The sequence below is a fragment of the Dryobates pubescens genome, chromosome 1 (genome assembly GCF_014839835.1).
Source record: "Dryobates pubescens isolate bDryPub1 chromosome 1, bDryPub1.pri, whole genome shotgun sequence".
In the NCBI taxonomy this organism is placed as follows: Eukaryota; Metazoa; Chordata; class Aves; order Piciformes; family Picidae; genus Dryobates; species Dryobates pubescens.
Genome location: NC_071612.1, coordinates 17,581,149 through 17,600,491, shown reverse-complemented (window position 1 = coordinate 17,600,491; position 19,343 = coordinate 17,581,149). Strand labels below are relative to the sequence as shown.

The following is a 19,343-nucleotide window of genomic DNA, read 5'->3' as shown; positions in this document are numbered from 1 at the left end:
ATCTCGAAGTTCTTTTCCAACCTGCTTATTTCTGCATTCTGTTCTGTATTCTGCTCAGCTGGGGGTACTTGGGAGTTCTAAGTGTGGTGAGTCACATGAGGAGAGGCTGAGGGAGCTGGGGGTGTTCAGCCTGGAGAAGAGGATGCTCAGGGGGGATCTTATCACTCTCTACAACTACCTGAAGTGAAGCTGTAGTCAGGTGGGGGTCAGGCTCTGCTCCCAGGCAACTTGTGACAAGACCAGGGGGCATGGCCTGAAGCTGTGCCAGGGGAGGGTTAGGTTGGATGTTAGAAAGCAATTCCTCATGGAAAGGCTGATTGGGCACTGGGATGTGCTGCCTAGGGAGGTGGTGGAGTTGCCATCACTGGAGTGTTTAAGGGAAGATTGGATGTGGCACTTGGTGGCATGGTCTACCCAGAGCCACATCCAGCCTGGCCTTAAAAACCTCCAGGCATGAGGTTTCCACCACCTCCCTGGGCAACCTGTGCCAGTCTCTCACCACTCTCATGGGGAACAACTTCTTCCTAGCATCCAATCTGAATCTCCCTATTTGTAGTTTTGCTCCATCCCCCCCAGTCCTATCCCTCCCTAACACCCTCAAAAGTCCCTCCCCAGTTTTCTTGTAGCCCCCTTCAGATACTGGGAGGCCACAAGAAAGTCTCCTGGGAGCCTTCTCCAGGCATGAGGCTTCCACCACCTCCCTGGGTAACCTGTGCCAGTGTCTCACCACCCTCATGGGGAAGAAGCTCTCCTAAAAAGCTCTGGTTGTCAGCTCTGGTTCAGCTCTGCCCCATGGCTCCCCCAGCAGAGCAGCACTGCTCTGGAGTGGGAATGCAGCACCCCCCTGGAGGAAAGAGTCAGAGGAGACATGTGGCAGAAGAGCTGCTGCAGCTTGCAGTGGCAATAAAAATGGGGCAGAGGACACTGATGGGGTGGTTCTCACCACTCTGCAGTTAGCAAATTGTTGCTTAGGAAATGCTAAAGATTTTTGGGGGTCAGCTCTGGAATTCTGAACTGTCCCAGTTTCTCTCCTCTGCTTTGGGTCCTCTTCTTTGGGGCTTTTGGCTGGGAGAGCTCCAGTTGCTTCTAAGTGGGTCAGGCCCTCTAGCTACACCATGCAGAGAGGCTGCTCTGTGTGTTCTGCTTTCCTCCTGTCTCTTGGAAGGAGACAGAGCTGCCCCTCTCCCCTTTGGCACCCAAGGCAGAGCTCAGGGTTTCAGGAATGCTGGAGATGCAAGAATTGGCTGAACCAGAGTCCAAAAGAACATTTTTCCTCCTTAAGCCAGACCCCCAAAGAGTTAGTTTGGCTTCTCAAAGCCAATGCCTCGGTGGCTGTGTGCTCATCCCACCGATGGTGATGGCTGCTCTGTGCCTCTGGGTGGATTCTCACGACCTGCCTTGCCCTCCCTGTCCCCTAAGAGTGGGGGTTTGCCAGCTTCCTTTCACCCAGGAATGGCTGCTTCCCTTCAGCCTCATTGGCTGGGTTAGCTCTTCAGTGTCACTTGAGCTCCACTTGAAGGCAAAGCAGGAGATGTTCAGTGATTGACCATAAGATCATAGAACAGCTTACGCGGGGAAGGGCCTCACAGGTCATCTGCTCCAACCTCCCCACCATGGGCAGGGTCCCCTCCCACTAGCCCAGGTTGATCAGGGCCTCACCCAGCCTGGCCTTGAACACCCCCAGGCAGAAGGCAGCCACAGCCTCCCTGGGCAGCCTGTGCCAGAGTCTCACCAGCCTCACACTGAAGAACTTCTTCCTCAGCTCCAGCCTAACCCTGCTCTGCCTCAGCTCCAAACCATTCCCCCTTGGCCTGGCTCCAGACTCCCTCAGGAACAGTTCCTCTGCAGCCTTCCTGCAGGATCCCTGCAGGCAGTGCAGAAATCACTGCTTCTGAGCCATCTTTTCCCTCAGGCAAATGGAGTGGAAGCTCTGCCTGAGGACAGGCCACCAGCCTGGGACTCCCAACCTCCCATCTGGGCTTAGGACTTCCTGGGTTCATCCAGGTGAAGTGGTGGTGTGGTGAGGGGGCAGCAGAGCTGGGCTGGGAGGCTCTTCAGGGGTGCTGTGCTCAAGAGTTTCTGTCTCCTCTGGGGCTAAGCTGCATCTGTGGTTGCTGGTTTACACTGGGATGTGGAGGGATGAAGTGGTTTGTCCCAGTGGTTTGTCAGAAGGTCACTGGCAGTGCAGGCAGAGTCTGCTGCCTGTCACAGTTATCCATCCTGACAGGCCACTTGCTCTCCTTTAGCTCAGTCCTCAGCTGCTGGACACAAGCCTGAGACTCCACACATGACTTCCCTGCAACCTCTCCCCTCCCAAAGGTGCTCCAGCAAGCACCAAGGCTTTGGTCAGGTCTCCTCCTGAACTCCACCCCAGTCCCTGCATTCACTTCTGGGCAAAGCAAGGCCTCTGGCAATGTGATCTTGAACTTCAGGCTTTAATGGCTCTGGTTGTTGGGATCTCCTCTTGCCTCTGCCTGTGCTGGTGGAGCAGAAATGGTGAGAACAGTCAGTGGGTGCTGCAGGAAGCCTCCTGGTGAAGATCAAACATAGTCAAAGGTGCAGCTTGAACACCACCCCTCCCTCCCCCTCTTGGATTTGAGGAAGGGTTTGTGTGCCTGGAAGCTTCATCAGTATTTTCCATGTGCATCTCTTGCTCTGGTGAGGAATTTCTCCCCTACTTGCAGAATTTGCATTGCTGAGGTCATCAGGGCTTGAGCAGAAAAAGCTGCTTCAGGAGTCTCCTGTAGCTCCTTGTCTGTGAAAGTGTGATGAGTACAACCTCCTAGCAGGGCCCGTTGTGATGGGACAAGGGGTGAGGGTCCAAACCAGCTTCAGCCTGGAGAGACAGGAGAAATGTTTGGCACTGAGGGTGGGGAGAGCCTGCCCCAGGCTGCCCAGAGAGAGGCGGGAGATGCTGCATCCCTGGAACCATTCCAGGGCAGGTTGTTTGGGGCTCTGAGCAGCCTGCTCTAGTTGGGGATGTCCCTGCTGACCGCAGGGGGTTGGGCTGGATGAGCTTTAAAGATCTGCCACCTAAACCAGTCTGGGATTCTGTGATCACAGTCCTGGGCTTGCCTCCATTGGTCTCTCCTGCATGACCCAGCCCCCAGCATGTGGAGCTGGCAGCTGTGGGCTCGCTTCCAGCTCGGCCACAAACCCTGCTCAAAGCCCAGCCCAGAGCCCTGCTGGCTCTGCTGCTGCCCATCTGCTGGTGGCACATCTGGTTGGCACTCATGGGCTGGCACCAGATGATTTAAGGAGACTCCAAATGCTGCCTTCAGAGCAGCAGTGCTCGCCTTGCATCTTCAGAAGAGCAGAAAGCAATCGGAGTCCCCTCCTCTGCTCCCTCTTTCTGCTTTCTTCTTTCCTTCCCATGAAATCTGAGACCATGCAGGATCGTTCTGGGAGGGCTGATGGTTTCCTCACAGAGCCGACAGCACTTTTCCCTCTGGCTGAAGCTGCACTGTGATTTGGTATCCTTGCTCTAGCCCAGCAGCAAACCCTCTCCCCACTCACAGGGCAGCACCAGGCGACGGGACAGCCCTGCCGGCCCAGGCTGGGGCTGTGCTGCAGGCAGGACACCTCAGGTGCTGCTCCTTTCCCCCAGCCCTAGGCACCTTTTGTCTGGGCATACTCCAGGCCTGCCTGTGGCCAGGAGCCGGGAGAGCCAGAGGCACCCAGAGGTTCCTGCAGGCACGCTGCATTTTTGCTGCCACAGGCTCGGCTGAGCTGCATTTGCTGCTATGGCAGATGAGGAGAGGCAAGAGGAGGAGGGCACAGTGAGGAACCTCTGCCCCAGGGTGGCAGTGACAGCAGAAGGTGACCAAGCAGTAGAGGGGGCTACCACCTCTGACTGCAGCAGAAGATGCTGCTCCATCCCTTGTTTGCTGGGCAAGGCAAAGCTTTGGAGGCATTCTGGAGAGGGCTGAGCTGGCAGCCTTGGCCATGCTTCTGTGGCCCTTCCCATGTAGACTTCACAGGCTGCCAGGATGTTAGGGGTTGGAAGGGACCTCTGGAGATCTTTGAGTCCAACACCCCCTGCCCATGGAATCCAGTGCAGGTCACACAGGAACACATCCAGACAGGGCTGCAAACGCTCCAGAGAAGGAGACTCCACAACCCCTCTGGGCAGCCTGCTCCAGTCCTCTGGGACCCTCACAGTCAAGAAGTTCTTCCTCCTGTGCTGTAGTTTCCATCCCTTGCCCCTTGTCCTATCCCAGGGCACAACTGAATCTTAGAATCATAGAATCAGTGAGGTTGGAAGAGACCTCAGAGATCACCAAGTCCAACCTCTCACCCAACACCTCCTGACTAACTAAACCATGGCTTCAAGTGCCACATCCAATCTCCTCTTGAACACCTCCAGGGATGGTGACCCCACCACCTCCCTGGGCAGCACATCCCAATGGCCAATTGCTCTTTCTGGGAAGAACTTTCTCCTCACCTCTAGCCTAAATTTCCCCTGACACAGCTTGAGACTGTGTCCTCTTGTTCTGGTGCTGCTTGTCTGGGAGAAGAGACCAACCCCCACCTGGCTACCACCTCCTTCAGGCAGCTGTAGACAGCACTGAGCAGAGTCTGTCCCCTCCCTCTTGACCCCAGATATTTATAGACATTTGCTAGGCTTGGGCAGAACTGTCCTCTGCTGACAGCTTTGGTGGGCATCCAACAGGATGAGCAGTGAGGCCTGGACGTGCTGGGGGGTGTTTGGTTGATCCCATAACTAAATGCCCCCGAAGATGGAGGACTCTGCAGGGTGCAAACATCTCAACTGGGTCTCTCAGAGCTGCCTGCTCTGGGGGGCAGATGGTCAGAGCTGGCCTTGCAGCCAGGCTGCAAAGGGCTTGACTGGAGGGGCAGAAATGCAGGGAGCTGATCTTGGCACCCCAAAAGGAGCTCCAGAGCTGGGTACCAGGAGGCCCCCACCCTGGCCAAGCCCAGGCACTGGAGCAAGCCCCCTGTGCTTGCGGGCAGGTCCCCAGGGCAGCCTGGGCTGATCCGAAGCCCCTCCGAGGGAGGTTTCCTCACTGATACGGTGCTGCAGGGACTTCCTGGGGCTTGCCTCTAATTTACACCAGGATGGATCTCTGTGGGCAGTCTCCATGGCCACGTGGAGGTGACAACCAGAGCCTCTGGATGGAAAGATTGGGACCTAAGGCTCCCAGGGCGGCTCACAGTGAGGTCACTTGGGGGCCACTTGGCTCTCAGGAAGCAGATCCAGGGCTGAAAGGAGAAAACACTTCAGGGCCCAGCGTGGAAGGCACCTTGGACTGACTGTGTGGGCTTGACTTGGGCTGCTCTGCCCCAGCTCTGCCGGGCTCCACCTGCACCCCGCTCCCAGGTTAGCTTTTTTAGTCATCAGTTGGTTGTTGGCTTTAATTTTATTTTTATTTGTTGTTTGCTTGGCCTTTGGCTCAGTGGTTTGGTTTTGTTTTTTTCCTTTGGTCTTTTTGGGGTTGGGTGGGGGTTTTTTGTGCTTTTTGGCTTTTTTTTCTGCCTTGTTTGTGCTTTATTTTTTTGGTTTGGTTTGGGTTGGGTTTTCTGTGCTTTTGTTTGGTTTGCTTTGGAGGGGTTTTTTTGGTGGTTGTTTTTTCTCCGGGGTTTTTGGAGGGGGGTTGATTGGTTGGTTGGTTGGTTGGTTGGTTTGGGGAGGATTCTTTGGTTGGTTGAAGTTTTGGGGGAGGTTAAGGGTTTGTTTGTCGTTTCGGTGTGGGTTTTGTTTGGGGTTTTGGTGTTCGGAGTTTTTCGCCCCCCCCCCCCCCCCCGCCTCCCCCCGCCCGTGTGTTTTTGGGGTTGGTTTGTTTGCTTCTTTCAAACTGCCCCTCCCCAGGCACCGGGCTGCAGCCGCTGCCTCTGCAGTCAGCCTCCCGTCCCCGCCGCTCTGCCTGTCCCGGGCGGCCCAGCCCCGCTGCGCTCCGCGGGCTCCCGGGGCCGGCGAGCGCTCGGGAGGGAGTGGAGCGCGGCGCGGCGCGGGACGGCGGCGGCAGCCCCGGTGCCGGCTCAGACGATCCCGGGCAGCCCCGCCGCAGCTTTCCGGTCCCTCCCTCCGCCTCCCGGGGTCCCCTCGCCCCTGCCCCGCGGAGCGGCGCGGAGCAGCGCGGAGCCGGGCGGTGAGTGCAGCGCTGGCGGCGGGGCGCGGAACGGAGCTGCGCGGAAGGCAGCGGCGCGGAGGGGCCCCGGCCGGTGCCGGGCGGAGCGGAGCGGAGCCCCCCCGGGGCCGGGAAGGCGACCCAGAGCCCCTCCCGGCTGCGGGGCCAAGGCGCTGCGGAGGGCCCGCGGCGGCTGCGAGGTCTGGGCTGTGCCGGCAGCGGCGGGGAGAGGCTGCGGGGGTGCCAGGGCTGCGCCCTAAGGAACAACCGCCGGGGGTGCGTTGGCAACCCAGATGCCACTGGGGGTGGGGGGATCTGGCCAGCTTGTCCTGTGGAAGCCTTCTCCAGGCCCTGCTGGCTTGGCCGCCTCGTGTGAGAGCAGCAAAACCGAGGGGAAGGCTGAACGGAGAGGAGAAGATCCATGGGAGAAGCAGGAAAAGTGTCTTTGTCCTGCCTCGGTGGCGTGCTTGGGTTTCTGCTGCGGACCCCCGCGGGCAGCGGAGCACTGGGGGCTCTGGTGGGGAGACAGGGGAGGACCTGGCTGGTGGGACTCCTGGAGAAACCCAGCCCCTGGCAGCAGGATTGCTCCCGGCAGGGTTAGAGCTTGGGCAGGAGCCAGCCTGCCCTCTGCCCCCTTCACCTCCCCTTATCTCTTCCTCTTGTCACTCAAAGGCTGGGGCTGGAGCCCCTCGGTCCAGTCAGAGCTGAGCCTCCGGCAAGGAGTGAGGCTGGAGGAGGTGGGGATGGGCCCATGGAAGGTCCTTGGAGCTTACTGGAGGGTTTTCTCTCAGCCTTCGGTACTGAAGGAAGAGACATTGTTATTTAATGCTGGCATTTGGTTTTGGGCACCCACATGTGATGAGTAGGGAACAGAGCTGGAAGGTCTGTGCCTCCTGTTTTCTAACATGCCATCAGAGAAACCCTGGACAGGCTGGATAGATAGATGGGCTAGGGCCAGTGGGAGATTCAACAAGATCAAGTGTCAAGTGCTGCCCCTGGGCCACAACAGCCCCATGCAGACTTGAGGCAGAGTGGCTACAGAGCTGCTAGGCAGAGCAAGACCTGGGGGTGTTGATTGATGGCCACTGAACATGAGCCAGCAGAGAGCCCAGGGGGCCAAGAAGACCAACAGCATCCTGGCTTGGATCAGGGATGGTGTGGTCAGCAGGACCAGGGATAATCAGGGGACTTGAGCATCTCTGCTATGAAGAGAGACTGAGAGCCCTGGGGCTGTTTAGTCTGGAGAGGAGAAGGCTGAGAGGGGATCTGATCAATGTCTATCAAATAGCTGAGGGGTGGGGGTCAAGTGGAGGGGGCCAAGCTCTTTTGGATGGTGCACAGCCCTCTGCTTAGCACTGGTGAAGCCACACCTCAAACACTGGGCTCACTTTTGGGCCCCTCACTTATAAGAAGGACACTGAGATGCTGGAGTGAGCCCACAGAAGGGCAGCCAAGCTGGTGAAGGGCCTTGAACACAAGTCTGATGAGGAGCAGCTGAGGGACCTAGGGTGGTTCAGTCTTCAGAAGAGGAAGCTGAGGGAAGACCTCATCACCCTCTACAACTCCCTGAAAGGAGGTTGGAGCCAGGTGGGGGTTGGTCTCACGTGCAGTAAGTGACAGGACAAGGGGAAATGGCCTCAAGTTGTGCCAAGGGAGGTTCAGGTTGGAGAGCAGGAAAAATTTCCCAGCCAGGGTTCCCTGGAACAGGCTGCCCAGGGGGGTGGTGAAGTCACCATTCCCAGAGGTAGGTAGCCTCTCAGGGGTGATGATGGGCAGCAAGACTTGGGTGTTTGGTGGCATTACAGATGACATTCCAGTGCCATCAGCACCTCCTGTCTGACCCAGGCATGCAGAGTGGGCCATGTGGGAGAGCAGTACATGTCTGAGGGCTGGCTGGGAGGGCAGAGCTGAGGATCATGCCCAGAGGCTGGAGCCAGGCTCTGCTGGGGGATGCCCAATGCCAGCACAAGGGGCAGTGGTGGAAGCTGAGGCAGAGGAAGTTCCATGGGAACAGGAGGAAACATTTTTTATCCTGTGAGGGTGACAGAGGCCTGGAGCAGGCTGCCCAGCGGGGTTGTGGAGTCTCCCTCTCTGGAGATACTCACTCCTGGATGTGTTCCTGTGTGACCTGCTCTAAGTGTTGCTGCTCTGGCAGAGGGGTTGGACTGGATGAGCTTTGAAAGTCCCTTCCAGCCCCTAATATTCTGTGATTCTGTGATCAGTTGATCCACTGGAAGAGGCCTGTGAGCAGGAGCCTGCTCTTGAGTGGAGCTTTGCTGCCACATCTGCACAAGATGAGGCTCACCATAATCTTCCAGACCACTCTTGACAGCAGGTCCTTAGAACCCCATCTGCTGTCTTCTGTTTCCAGAAGCAGAGTGCTTGTGAAAGAAATCTTCTCCCCCACTTTGGGCAGTCAGTCCCAGATGAGGAATTCTGGCCTGGTGCTTTAGTGAGGAGAAAACCCAAACAGGACCAAATGTGGCTGCCAGCATAACCCAGTGCCCAGGGAATGCAGAGCCAGCACAGTAGCTGTGTCCTTGCAGCCTTGTGCAGACAGAATCACAGAACCACCCAGGTTGGAAGAGCCCTCCAAGATCATCCAGTGCAACCAATCTCCCAACCCTGACTAACCAACCAGACCTCGGCACTGAGAGCCTCATGCAGGCTGTGCTTAAACACTCCAGGGATGTCGACCCCACCCCCTCCCTGGGCAGCACATCCCAAGGGCAATCTCTCTGTCTGGGAAGAACTTCTTGCTCAGATCAAGCCTAACCTCCCCTGGCACAGCTTGAGACTGTGTCCTCTTGTTCTGCTGCTGGGTGCCTGGGAGAAGAGACCAACCCCCACCTGGCTACAACCTCCCTTCAGGGAGTTGGAGAGAGCAAGAAGGTCTCCCCTGAGCCTCCTCTTCTCCAGGCTAAGCAACCCCAGCTCCCTCAGCCTCTCCTCACAGGGCTGTGCTCCAGACAGGCAGGCTTATGGCTCTGGTGGCAGATGGCTGTGGAGCAGCAGCACAGCGGGGATGGCATCTTCTCCACTGCTGTCTCTCTGGAGAGCACTGAGCTCTGTCACTGACAGGACTGAGAGCCCTGGGGCTGTTTAGTCTGGAGAGGAGAAGGCTGAGAGGGATCTGATCAATGTCTATCGATAGCTGAGGGCTGGGGGTCAACGGGAGGGGGCCAAGCTCTTTTGGGTGGTGCACAGCAATAAGGAACAATGGAGACAAACTGGAATAGAGAAGGTTTCAGCTCAAGATGAGGAGGAACTTCTTTACAGTGAGGGTGCTGGAGGCCTGGAGCAGGCTGCCCAGAGAGGTTGTGGAGTCTCCTGCTCTGGAGGCTTTCCAACCCCACCTGGCTGCATCCCTCTGTGCCCTGCCCTGGGTGATGCTGCTCTAGCAGGGGGGTTGGACTGGGTGAGCTCTGGAGGTCCCTTCCAGCCTGTAACATTCTGTGATTCTGTGATATCTGCTCCCCAGGGTGTGCAGGAGCAGGAAGTGGCTGCATCCCCCCTGCAGGCTGTGCCCTGCTGTCGCTCCCTGTGCCCGAGCTGCTTTCTGTGCCTGTGGTGTGTCGTGGAACCTCTCAGGTAAGGGCTGCTGTGGCTCTCGCTGCTGTAGTGCTCTGCTCTCAGCTCTCAAAGTCTGCCTGCAGGCTGCTGGGTCTGGAGGGTACCTTGGCTGTCCCTCCTTGTCCCCTCTGTGTGCTCAGATTCTGCACCCTGTGTAAAGCAGGCCCAGCCTGCTGCCAGCTGTGCCCTCCCGAGCTGCCTGCTCTCCGTTGTTCCCGGGGGTGGCAAATGTTTGCAGTCTTGGTCTTCCTTCTCAGCTGCTCTTGGGAAATCTTTCCATGCCTGGGAGTTTCTTCCCCTGGTTTGTGGGGAAGAGGTGGCAGTAAATGCTTCTGGCAAAGCCAGAAGTGTCCCTTAAATTATCCAGAGGATTTCTGTGGTGGCTGAAAGACTCACAGTGGGCACAGGCTACCCTGCAGCTGCCTTCTGGCTTTTCAGCATCACACTGCACAAACCAGGCTGCTGCTAGCTGCATCACCAGTGCCCAGGACTGCTTGCTAGTGTCTAGTGCAGCGCCCAGGACTGCTTGTTAGTGTCTAGTGCAGCGCCCAGGACTGCTTGCTAGTGTCTAGTGCAGCGCCCAGGACTGCTTGCTAGTGTCTAGTGCAGCGCCCAGGACTGCTTGCCAGTGTCTAGTGCAGCGCCCAGGACTGCTTGCTAGTGTCTAGTGCAGCGCCCAGGACTGCTTGCCAGTGTCTAGTGCAGCGCCCAGGACTGCTTGCCAGTGTCTAGTGCAGCACCCAGGACTGCTTGCTAGTGTCTAGTGCAGCGCCCAGGACTGCTTGCCAGTGTCTAGTGCAGCGCCCAGGACTGCTTGCCAGTGTCTAGTGCAGCGCCCAGGACTGCTTGCCAGTGTCTAGTGCAGCGCCCAGGACTGCTTGCCAGTGTCTAGTGCAGTGCCCAGGACTCTTCCATGAGCCTTAGACCTTGGGGCAGCCGTGATCTCAGGTGGCCTCTGGCTGCCCTGGGAGGGGGCTGTGTCTGCAGGGATCTCCTCCTCCTTCTCCTTCTCTGTCCCAGGACTGAGCTGTATGAGCTGTGTGCAGCTCCCGTGTGGCAGGAAGAACCTTGACTCCTGTTCTGGCCTTTATCTCCTCCTCGGTGCCCAGCAGCCCCTGTGTTCACAGCAAGGCTCTGATCTCGTGATATGCTCTCATTCATTCACTTTTGTTTTGCTTTTCCCCTCATTCTCCTCCATTACAAATTTGGATTTCCTGCCATTCTGTGGAGAGTGGGCAGAGAGCAGACTGGAGGAGAAGGCCTTGGGGGTGGCAGCTGGTGACAAACTCCCCAGCAGTGGTCCCTGGCAGCCCAGCAGGCAGCTGTGTGCTGAGCTGCAGCCAGAGCAGGGAGAGCAGCAGCACAGGGAGGGGATTCTGCCCCTCTGCTCAGACCCCACCTGCCCCATCCAGCTCTGGGGCCCTCAACACAAGAAGGACCTGGAACTGTTGCAGCAGGTCCAGAGGAGGCCATGAAGATGCTCAGAGGGCTGCAGAACCTTCCCTGTGGGGCCAGGCTGGGAGAGTTGGGGCTGTTCAGCCTGGAGAAGAGAAGGCTCCAGGGAGACCTCAGAGCAGCCTTCCAGTACCTGAAGGGGCTCCAGGAGAGCTGGGGAGGGACTTTGGACAAGGGCTGGGAGTGTCTGGATGAGGGACAATGGCTTTGAGCTGGGAGAGGGGAGACTGAGACTGGAGATGAGGAAGGCATTCTTTGCAGAGAGGATGATGACTCTGGCACAGGTTTCCCAGGGAGGTTGTGGCTGCCTCCTCCCTGGAGGTGTTCAAGGCCAGGCTGGATCAGGCCTTGAGCCACCTGGGCTGGTGGGAGGTGTCCCTGCCATGGGGGTTGGGTTGGAGCTGGATGATCCTTAAGGTCCCTTCCAACCCAACCCATTCTAGGATTCTGTAGACCAGGAGCTAGAAGAAAGAGACCTCTGGAAGGGGCTTTCCAAGCAGTGGTTTGTGTTCTGCTGCTTACCTTCCTGTGGTCTTTCTGTAACAAATGAAGCTGCTGACACAAGCACCAATCCCACTTAGAAGCCATCCCAGCTCACCTGTGGCCTGGATCTGCTCCTTCTCTTGAAGAGGACTGCAGCAAGAGCAGAGCCTTAGTGTCGCAGACCTAATGTCTTGTTCATGAGAGCTAAGCCGTGTTGCTCCCAGCTCCTGGCCCTCTTTAAGGTTGCTCTCTGCCTTGTTTGCTGATGAATCTGTGGACTGGATCCAAAGTCAGGGAGAAGCTGAAGCACAGTGGCTGATCCATGGTTTCATTGTGCAGATGTGACCTCCAGGCTTCCTGTGTAGGGGTGGCTGTGGAAGTAGATGTTTGAGGGGGAGCTGTCCCTGGCAGTTACTGCTGGGGGCACTGGAGCCAGCCTGGGCTCCAGTTCCTGGCTGGGGGCAGGGTGGCAGCCAAGCTGTCCCCACTGCTGCCAGGACCCCAGCACTGTTGTATGGACCTGGGTGGAGAGAGGAACATGGGAAGTGCTTCTGCCCCAGGGGTCCCACTGTGGTACAGCTGCATGCCCAGCCCCAGGAGCCATGCCTGGTCACACTGCCTCTGGGCTCTGGCACTGGGCTGGGCTGAGGGCACCCTGGGAGGAAAATCATAGACTGGTTTGGGGTGGAAGGGACCTCCAAAGGTCATCTAGACAACCCTCTCTACACTCAGCAGGGACATCCTCCCCTGGATCAGGTTGCCCAGAGCCCTGTCCAGCCTCACCTTGAATATCTCCAGGGGTTGGGCCCTAACCACCTCCCTGGGCAACCTGTTCCAGTGTTCTACCACCCTCCTGGGGCAGAACTTGTTCCTAGCATCTAGTCTGCTCTGCTCTAGTTTGAAGCCAGTGCCCCTCATCCTATGTGGCACTTTGGGACATGGTCTAGTGCTCATGGAGGTGCTGGGTAAAAGTTTGGACTTGGAAGCTTGATGATCTTGGAGGGCTTTCCCAACCTTAATGACTCTGTGATTTAATGAGTTTGAAGCTGGTGCTGCAGGAGGCTGCAGCAAGCTCAGGAGCAGCCCCCGTGCCAAAAGACCTGGAAAGTTCCAGATCCAGACCTCCCTGGGCAACCTGTTCCAGTGCTCCACCACCCTCATGGTGCAGAACCTGTTCCTAACATCCAGTCTCAATCTGCTCTGCTTTCATTTCAACCCATTGCCCCTCGTCCTGGCCCTGCAGGCCTTTGGGAACAGTCCCTCTGCAGCCTTCCTGCAGCCCCCTTCAGTCACACAGGCAGGAGGAGGTCCATCACACACTTGTGTTTGTATCCCTTGTCACCTCACAGACCATTTTGGCAGGACTTTGTCTGTTTATTTATGGTCCCTAGCATGAAGCTTCTTCTGGGTCCTTTTTGGACTTCCCTCCTCACTCCCCTTCAGTGGACACACCTTGGAAACAAGGAGCTCACTTTCCTCCTGTATCCACAAAACCTCTGAAGAGGATGTTCTCTGTCCTCCTGCCAGATGTGCAGGGGGGGCTACAGCCAGCTGCTGATTCTTGGCCAGCTTCTGCCATGGGCACACCCAGCAGAGGCCATCCCTGTGCCCCCCAGGCTTTACTCAAATGAGGGCTGAGCCATTTGCCCAGGATCAGCTTAACCACCTTGATCAGGCAAAGCCTACAGCCAGGAGGTCTTCAGCAGGGCTAACTTTGTCACCTTCAGCAGACTGCTGGAGAAATCCCGTGAGTTAGACCTCTGCAAGGAAGGGGAACTCAGCAGAGCTGGCTGATAAGACCCCTGCCCATGGCAGGGGGGTTGGAACTGGATGGTCCTTGGGGTCCCTTCCAACCCTGACCATTCTGTGATTCCTTCCAAGCTCAGGATCAATGCATCACTCAGAGCAAGGGAAGCAGGAGACCTGCATGGCTGATCAGGGAGCTTCTGGAAAAGCTGAAGTAGAATAAGGAAGTTTATAGCAGACAGAAGAAGGGACTGACCACTGCCCTGGTGAGACCTCCTCTGGAGTACTGGGTCCAGTTCTGGGCTCCCCAGTTCAAGAGGCACAGAGAGCTGCTGGAGAGGGTACAGCAAAGAGCTACAGAGATGAGGAGGGGGCTAGAGCTTCTGACTTTTGAGGAAAGGCTAAGAGACTTGGGGCTTTTTAGCCTGGAGAGGAGAAGACTGAGCAGGGACCTGATCAATGCTTATCAATACTCAGAGGGTGGGGGGCAGGATAGGGCCAGACTCATTTCACTGGTGCCCAGCGACAGGACAAGAGGTAAGGGACACAAGCTGGACCACAGGAAGATTTGTGTAAGCATGAGGAGGAACCTCTGTACCCTGAGGGTGGTGGAGCACTATAACAGGCTGCCCAGGAGGGTGGTGCAGTCATTCAAAGCCTGCCTGGACACCACCCTGTGCAACCTGCCCTGGGTGACCCTGCTCTGGCAGGGGGCTTGGACTGGGTGGTCTCCAGAGGTCCCTTCCAAGCCCTACCACTCTGTGATTCTGTGACAGAATCAGCTTAAGATGTGCCACTTGCACTCAGGTTCATGCTGTCCTTAGTCACTGCAGTTTGGCACCACTCCCCCAGCTTGGCACCTCTCCCCCAGCTTGGCTCAGGTCCCATTAACAGATCTCTCTGGGAGGCTTCAAAGGCCACTGCTGCTCTGGGCAGCCACCAGGAGCTACAGGGTGTCTGTGTGGTTCAGATGGAACAGCTGTTTCAGCCCTGAAATCCAGACCTGTTCCTTCACCTGAGGCTTGGTGAAGCATTTAGGATGATGCTGGATGCACAGGGGCTTGGGCAGGGGGTTCCAGGATGCCTCTGAGCTGTGAGTCCCCAGCTGAATTCAGAAGCAGTTTGGTGTCTGCTTCTGTGGCAATCCCATCCCAAGTGATTCATAGAGACAGCTACTAGGGCTTCCCTTCAACAGCTTCTGGGGCTTCCCTTGAACAGCTTCTGGGGCTTGTCTTGAACAGCTTCTAGGGCTTGTCTTGAACAGCTTCTGGGGCTTCCCTTGAACAGCTTCTGGGGCTTCCCTTGAACAGCTTCTCAGGCTTGTCTTGAACAGCTTCTGGGGCTTGTCTTGAACAGCTTCTGGGGCTTGTCTTGAACAGCTTCTGGGACTTCCCTTGAACAGCTTCTGGGGCTTGTCTTGAACAGCTTCTGGGGCTTGTCTTGAACAGCTTCTGGGACTTCCCTTGAACAGCTTCTGGGGCTTCCCTTGAACAGCTTCTGGGGCTTCCCTTGAACAGCTTCTAGGGCTTCTCTTGAACAGCTTCTGGGGCTTGTCTTGAACAGCTTCTGGGGCTTGTCTTGAACAGCTTCTGGGGCTTCCCTTGAACAGCTTCTGGGGCTTCCCTTGAACAGCTTCTGGGGCTTCCCTTGAACAGCTTCTAGGGCTTCTCTTGAACAGCTTCTAGGGCTTCCCTTGAACAGCTTCTGGGGCTTCCCTTGAACAGCTTCTGGGGCTTCCCTTGAACAGCTTCTGGGGCTTGTCTTGAACAGCTTCTGGGGTTTCTCTTGAACAGCTTCTAGGACTTCTCTTTAACAGCTTCTGGGGCTTCTCTTCTGCTTTTCTGGGCTCTTCTTCTGCCCTTCTGTGCTTTGGAGGCCCAGAGACTGAAGAAAAGAGAGAGGATGTGGGAAAGCGCTGTTCTGCTGCTAGTGTCTTTAGACAGGAGAAAGACCAAACACATTGAAAACTCTGAAGTGTGCAGCCTGAGCCCTTTCCCAGGAGAAGCTGTTTTAAATCCATGGCTGGAAGGAGGCTTTAAAAGTGCAACTCAGCTGCTGAGGACCGAGGAGCTGCTGGGACGTGAGAGCGCTGCAGAGTCTCAGCTGCTCACGGGAGCGTTTCAGAGGACTGCAAGTTGTTTGCTCTGGGTTTGCTTTTCCCTGTCATGAAACATCAAGGATGTGTTCCAGCTGCCCTCCAGAAAGGGATCACTCAGATGGAGGCTGCCTGGGAACAGGCTGCCAGGCTTTAGCTCTGACACCAAAGCCCAGTTGGATTTGGTTCTCGCTGGAGCCTTTGCAGATGTATTCCTGGCTTCCCATGCAGCTGGCAGGGAAGGTGCTAGCAGCTCTGCTGGGCAGGCTTCTTTGGCCTGGCTTGCACCTTCTGAAACCCCTTGAGACTGGGGTGAAGGGTGGGCATCTGTGCAGCCTGGCTGACCATTCCCAGACCCTTTCCCTGGTAAGGACTGTGCCAGGTTGCTGCCTCCCACTGCTGTCCCTGCCCCCTGGCAGGAGGGAGCCAATCTCCTCTTGCTGGCTGCACAGTTCCCAGGAGCACTTACTTCCCAGTGTGCTTCAGGCAAAATCAAGTGGATTATCTCAAGCCACTAATTAGACTGTTGAAGAGAGTCCTGCTGGCTTTGGAGCTTGTCCCTTTGCTTCCTGAAGGGATTTAGGGAGGCCTGTGAGAAGCTGCTCCACCAGCCACATCTGAAGGGAGCAGGCAACCAGCAACAGAGCAAGAGGACAGAGCCTCAAGCTGTGCAGGGGGAAGTTTAGGCTTGATCTGAGCAAGAAGTTCTTCCCAGGCAGAGAGATTGCCCAGGGAGGTGCTGGGGTTGATGACCCTGGAGGAGTTTAAGCAAAGCCTGGATGAGGCACTCAGTGCCATGGTCTGGTTGATTAGCTAGGGTTGGACTTGATGATCTTGGAGGTCTCTTCCAGCCTGGTTGATTCTGTGATGGGCAGCTGGAGGTCTCCTCACCAGCCCAGCTGCAGCTGAGATGGGGGAAGAGGCTCCCTGGGTTCAGTGCCAGCCTAAAGTCACTCTTGCAGGAGAACATCTTTCTTCCCAAGCTGCTGAGGCTTGCCCAGTGCTTTACCAGCTCTGCTGAGGCTTATTTGCTATTCACTTGCTCACTTTCCACGGCCACAGCAGTTCCAGTTGGTGGTGTGCCATGTTATCCTGTTCTCAGCTTTTCAGCCCCATGCACGGAGCCCTGGCCTGCAGTCAGTACCAGCTGTAACATGCCAGCTGATGGTCTGGAAAGACCAGGGTGTGATTAATGTGTAAAGCTTGGATGGCCACTTGGCAATGATGCCCTCTGACCCTGCACACAGCAGATGCAGTCAGGGCTTAGCCCTCAGTTTCAGGCTGGCACATGGCATAAATGGATCTGCTTGGGCAGAGGAACCTCAGCCCTGAAGCTTCAGCTTGCCTTCAGAGCAAACCCAAACTGCAGACTGCTCCCTGAGAGGATTCCTGGCATGGCTAGCTTGGCATCCAGAAGGATCTGTGCTGTGGAAAATGTTGGTGATAATTTGTGGGCTCTTCTAAAGTGGAGGCATGAACAATGACAGCAGGGCAGCAGCAACCTCCCTTCATTTGCATCCAGGGAGCTGCACTCTTCTCCAGGTGTGGACAGAGCCCACCCTGGGGCTGCACCCTGGGGCTGCACCCTGGGGCTGTACCCTAAGGCTGTAGCCTGGGGCTGTGCCCTAGGGCTGTACCCTGGTTCTGTACTCTGGGGCTGTAGCCTGGGGCTGTACCCTGGGGCTGTAGCCTAGGGCTGTACTGTAGCCTGGAGCTCTACCCTGGGGCTGTACCCTGGATCTGTACCATGGGGCTCTACCCTAGGGTTGTAGCCTGGTACTGTAGCCTGGGGCTGTACCCTGGGGCTGTACCCTGGGGTGATACCCTGGGGTTATGAGTGTGTGGATAAGGGGCTAAGGGGCATGTGGAAGAGACCAGGGAACACACAACAATGCATCTTCAGTCTGAGCAAGCAGGTTAGCTGAGTGCATCACTTATATGCCTGCTTTTAAACACAATCCCAGGATCCCAGCACTGGGGGCTTGGAAGTGACCTCTGGAGATTGTCAGTCCAACCCCCCTGCTCCAGCAGGGCACCCACAGCAGCTTGCCCAGGAGCACAATGGCCAGGGGGGGTTGGAAGCTCTGCAGAGGAGGAGACTTCACAACCTCTCTGGGCAGCCTGCTCCAGGCCTCCAGCACCCTCACACCAAAGAAGTTTCTCCTGTTCAGGTGGAACCTCCTGGGTTCTATCTTGTACCCTTTGTTCCTTCTCCTATCACTGGGCACTACTGCAAAGTGCCTGGCCCCTTCATCCTGACCCCCAGCCCTCAGCTAGAGATAGACATAGATCAGATCCTTCCCAGCCTTCTCCTCTCCAGACTGAACAGCCCCAGGGCTCTCAGTCTCTCTTCATAGCAGAGATGTTGCAGTTCCTTCCTCATGCTTATAGCTCTCTGTTGGACTCTCTCCAGCAGGTCTCTGTCTCTCTTGAACCAGGGAGCACAGAACTGGACACAGCATTCCACCCGTTTGCTTCTGTGCTGTCAGCCACAGGATTTCTGTCAGCTAAGAGCCAGAGCAGGAGACTCCACAACCTCTCTGGGCAGCCTGCTCCAGGCCTCCAGCACCCTCACACCAAAGAAGTTTCTCCTCCTGTTCAGATGGAACCTCCTGGGTTCCAGTTTGTGCCCATTGCTCCTTGTCCTATCCGTGGGCACCACTGAGCAGTCTGGCCCCAGCCTCTTGCCCCCAACAGTCCCTTTAGCTCTTGCTGAGCATTGCTCAGGTGCCCTCTGGGGCTGCTCTTCTCCAGGCTCTCAGCCTCTCCTCGTAAGGATGCTCCTCAAGAAGATGTCATCAGCAAGGAAGCTCTCTGCTGTTAGCTGACACCTACTAGCATCTCTCCTCCTCAGCCCATCCTGCCTCCTCCTCAGCTCATCCTGCCTCCTCCTCAGCTCATCCTGCCTCCTCCTCAGCTCATCCTGCCTCCTCCTCAGCCCATCCTGCCTCCTCCTCAGCTCATCCTGCCTCCTCCTCAGCCCATCCTGCCTCCTCCTCAGCTCATCCTGCCTCCTCCTCAGCCCATCCTGCCTCCTCCTCAGCCCATCCTGCCTCCTCCTCAGCTCATCCTGCCTCCTCCTCAGCCCATCCTGCCTCCTCCTCAGCTCATCCTGCCTCCTCCTCAGCCCATCCTGCCTCCTCCTCTGCCCATCAGCAGGGATTTGGAGTCAGAGAGTGGCTGTGGTCCATCTGACCTCCCTCCCACCCTTCCTGGTGGACACTGCTCTCAGCACTCTGGGAAAACTCAGCCTGCTGGCAGAATGGGTGGAAAAACTCAAATGTTTCATGCTTTGCTTGAACATTTTGTGGTTTCTCCTGAGATTCTTTGTCTGAAACAAAGGCAGGGCTTTGTTCTGGTGGTGATGGGGTGTGTGCTTTTTCTTTTTCTGGGGAAAAAACCTCTGCAGTGTCATTGCTGGTTGCAGAAGTTCCTCCACAAGTCCTCTAGAAAACCTTTCTTTTGGGGGGGGGGGGGGGTTAAACCTGAGGGGAAAGAAGGACAAACTGCAGAAATGTGTCTGTTCTGGGGTGGAAAAGGGTTTTGGAGGCTCAGAGAAGGGTTTGGGCTGGAAGGGGCTTCAAGATCATCTCGTTCCAACCCAACCCCCTCCCCCCCCCCCATGGATCACAGATCAGAGGATGTTAGGGGTTGGAAGGGACCTCTGGAGAGCTTCCAGTCCAACCCCCCTGCCAGAGCAGGGCCACAGAATCCAGCACAGGTCACACAGGAACACAGCCAGACAGGGCTGCAAAGGCTCCAGAGAAGGAGACTCCACAACCTCTCTGGGCAGCCTGCTCCAGGGCTCTGGGACCCTCACAGTCAAGAAGCTCTTCCTCATGTTGAGCTGGAACCTCCTGTGCTGCAGTTTCCATCCCTTGCCCCGTGTCCCACCCCAGGGC

General features: G+C 56.7%; 1 protein-coding gene across 1 annotated transcript in view; it reads left to right on the top strand.

Annotated features, from left to right (window-relative positions):
* The first annotated feature begins 5,925 nt into the window (after positions 1 to 5,925).
* FBLN2 (fibulin 2) overlaps positions 5,926 to 19,343 on the top strand; it is a 108,450-nt gene continuing 95,032 nt past the window's right edge. The window contains exon 1 of the mRNA XM_054162055.1: positions 5,926 to 6,110. The gene's annotated coding sequence lies outside the window, so the exon portion shown is untranslated. The remainder of the gene's footprint in view (positions 6,111 to 19,343) is intronic.